Source organism: Stegastes partitus, unplaced genomic scaffold, assembly GCF_000690725.1.
Source record: "Stegastes partitus isolate 25-593 unplaced genomic scaffold, Stegastes_partitus-1.0.2 Scaffold1210, whole genome shotgun sequence".
In the NCBI taxonomy this organism is placed as follows: domain Eukaryota; kingdom Metazoa; phylum Chordata; class Actinopteri; family Pomacentridae; genus Stegastes; species Stegastes partitus.
The window spans coordinates 79,732-83,449 of NW_007578941.1; the positions used below are offsets into that span (position 1 = coordinate 79,732).

Consider the following 3,718-nt stretch of genomic DNA (forward strand, 5'->3'; position numbering starts at 1 on the left):
GACACCCCTGGTGTAGAGATAATGGATGGATGGAGGAGCAGTCAGATCGTTCTCCAGTTCTGACACAGCGCTGTGGAGAATATCTGACTGCAAGATGAACTATTCAGCCTTCAGGTCGGCTCGTTGATTTTTCATGTCATTCCCCATTTTTCAGTCTCTACAATAACAGCCCTGCTGTCTTAGACTGACTTTATTAATCCCAGAGGGAAATTCTGTTACAGCAGCAATATTCAACAAACAAAACAAACAACAACAAAAAAACAGCACAGCATATTAGGGAATAAAATGAAGGTTAAACAAAATAAAGTAAAATAAAATAAGATGTAAAAAAATATAGAAAATATAATATTGAAAAAGTCAACAAATGTACAAGAACATATAAGAGAGATACAGAAATGTGCTTCTGTCTTCACCCATCATTACATCTCTCACTATTTTAATGCACTAATGTTCATATTAATCTGCAGGGAGAAAACAAACTAAACATGTCCAGACTCTTCCCACGTGGACTAAAAGAAATAAGGGTGGAAAACGGACTAAAGAGTGAGGAATATTAAAAATAATGAGGTGTGTTGTGTCGTCTCGGCAGCAATAAGCTGCATCATAACCTTTAAACAGGACATTATTTGAGAGGCTGCAGCCTCCCAGCAGATTAAACAAGATCTTCCTGAGCTCATCTCTGAGCAATAATGCACCTTTTCCTGCACTCTGACTATTGTTCCAGATAATTATAGTTCTGTCTTATGACACAAGAACAGGCTGCATGCTTTTGTACAGTGAGGCCGCAAATAAATTAATTTCACTCACCATTAGTCTTAATTGGATATTTTCAGCTGTTTGGGATGCAGCATCGTCTGAAGCAGAGTTTGTAACGGGGCAATTAAAACTCCACACATGTCCGTACAATTAGAGCAGGATTTTAACATTTGTTTTCCTGCACTGTGTTTATTTACAGTAGTTTATGATTTAAAGCCACATGTTTTTAAGATTTTATGGCGGTTATGGCTGACCTGCCATCTCCCTGCAGCGAGATAAACACGAGTCCACTAGAAGATAAAGAGCAGATTGCTTTTAAGAGTTTTACCGGAGGCGACTGTGGAGTCTTTATTGTTCAACAAATTCCAGAAATTTTAATGTAAAAATAAGTTAGTGTAGAAACAGAGAAGCTGGATTCAGAAATGTGCTTCAAGTCTGGAAGAAACGAAAGTTACATCTGGAAAAAAAAATCACCTATTTAGTCCAGTAAGCCAGGGGAAACCCTGGGGGAGACCCGCAGTGGCCCGAACGGCAAAACCGGCCGCCCAACTGGGTATAGGGGCAAAAGACTAATCGAACCGTCTAGTAGCTGGTTCCCTCCAAAGTTTCCCTCAGGATAGCTGGCGCTCAGTGTCCCTCACAGTTTCATCTGGTAAAGCAAATGACTAGAGGCCCTGGGGCCGAAACGGACCTCACCCTATTCTCAAACTTTAAATGGGTAAGAAGCCCGGCTCGCTGGCTTGGAGCCGGGCGTGGAATGCGAGCCGCCTAGTGGGCCACTTTTGGTAAGCAGAACTGGCGCTGCGGGATGAACCGGGTTAAGATCAGTGCAGGGAAAATGTTTGCAGACTTACGACACAATCTAACTGATATTCAACCAGCGAAACATTTACATCACATCAATATAATAATGCAGCATATGAAGCAGCTCTTGTTGTGCTGTCAGGAAGGAAATTATGTAAATTTATGGTTGTTTGTAAACGCTAGGTAGCTGGAATCAATGCAAGGTAGTGACCGAAATGTGAACAAGAACAGCCAATTTACTGAACTTATATTGATATACATTTATTCAATATTGGGTCGATATTACGGTGAAATTCCAAGAGGAAGGGATGAATAAGACCACACCTGGAAGCAGACGCTAGTTTGGATAATTAGCAATTTGGAGGAACTGAGGTACACTTTACAGATGTTTTTGTGATTTGTCTAATTTCAAAACAGTCCACATGTAATTTCTATTTGTGTACTGATGGTAGACGAAGGATCAAAATAAGATTAAACATATACGACATCAGATGTTGTCAAACTTCTAGTTTGGCACATAAAAAGTAAAAGATTGTAGTGGAGACCTTCGTCTAAACTGATCATAATTCCAGAAGTCAATGTTCAGCAGTTCCTTTAAATAAGTAAATAGAAAGAACGATTGAGTCCCAGATGGTAGAATAATCATCTTTCTTTGTCTTCACGTGACTCTCGGTGTGAGATCCTGTTGATGCTGCTGTCAAGACCTCGACCTCCACTTCCTGCAGGGTGAGAGTGTTTCTGACAGTCGTTTGGTCCCTCGTAGGTCTGGTGGTGACTGGAGGTCTGAGCTGGTTAAACTGGGCCACGTCACTGGTGTCTTTTTGTCTGGAGCTGTGTCTGACGGTCTGCCTCCTCCTGATCACACTGACTTCACACCATCCTGACACATCTGGAAGGTGTCTTCTTTAGAAGGTTGCACATCTGGTGTGGTGTCTCCAGCCTGTGACTCAAAATGGATGAAACTCGCTCTTTTTCTCTGTCTTAGAATTAACCACGGCTGGATGATCCCACAGCAGTTGAGGGCGTCAGTGCCAAAGAGGGTCAAACCACATTTAGTAGATTTGGAGAAGTCAAAATTTTGCGTTGCTAAAAACACAAGGAGGAATCTTTATATGCATCCAGAGATATTTCAACACTGTCCAGAGATGGAAACAGCTGCTCTGTGATTACTTATTTAAGTTTTCATTTCCTTTTTCTGAGGGCCAAAGTGGGCCAAAGTACCACATTTTATACTTGTTGAAGAAAAGGGTTCGTTTATCGAAGAGTTTACATCATCAGGAACTGGAGATACTTCTGAGGACCATGTGGTAGAAACAGATGCTTGGTGGTGGTTAATTTAAGTTTTTATTTTACCTTACTGTACCTACGAGTTGAGTTTTCGAGGCTTGAGGTCGCGCTGTCCGCCATCTTGAATCTCAAACATGTGCAACTACCGGTAATATAACGGTCAGCCATTCCTGTGGCTTGGCTCAGTGTGCCACTGAATTTTCATGCCAAAACCATTATGGGCCAAACGTCAAAGTCACATTGGTTGGACCACTTTGCCACGAACTAGCAGACCATAAACACTAAACACTCAACTTTGGATTTTTAGTGGTTTGGCCCACTTTGACAATCAACCCCTCAGTTATGTTCACGTTGCAACACTTTAGCTCCAGATAGCTCGTACTGGGGCTATAAAACCCACAGAAATAAGCAGTTGGAGAGCAGCCAGACGATGACTGATCAACCAGAATGGCTCGAGGAACACAAACAAGAGCCCAAGGCGCTGATCCAGCCTCCAAACATCCCAACAGTTTTGATAAACTTGTAACCAAACGGTTCTCGGCCATCATCTTGGTATCAGACACTTGACTATTAGGTGTTAATGTTGTGGCTGTCAGGTTAGCTAAACTGCTACAGGAAGTCATTTAGCCACAGTTCTGCAAGCTTCAGGAACTCAATGCAAACTCTCATTCAGCATTTCTTTTATGTAGATTTAAGGAAAAAATGCAACATGTTCCTCAGGATTCACATGCGTACGAGAAAGAGCAAAAGTTAACCTCCTCGTGTCAACAGCTGGACCACATCTGCTGCAGCTTCTGTGAGATCGATGGCTTCTCACACGTGTTCCTCGAAACAAAACCCAAGTGATCCTTGGATTAACAATGACTAGCTG

The 3,718-nt window shown here is 42.0% G+C and overlaps 1 long non-coding RNA gene across 1 annotated transcript in view; it reads right to left on the reverse strand.

Annotated features, from left to right (window-relative positions):
• Positions 1 to 1,595, reverse strand: part of LOC103368833 (uncharacterized) — a 17,085-nt gene extending 15,490 nt beyond the window's left edge. The window contains exons 1-2 of the long non-coding RNA XR_520801.1: positions 1,307 to 1,595; positions 424 to 427 (exon numbers count right to left, since the gene is read on the reverse strand). This is a non-coding gene — a long non-coding RNA (uncharacterized LOC103368833). The remainder of the gene's footprint in view (positions 1 to 423; positions 428 to 1,306) is intronic.
• Between the last annotated feature and the right edge of the window lie 2,123 nt (positions 1,596 to 3,718).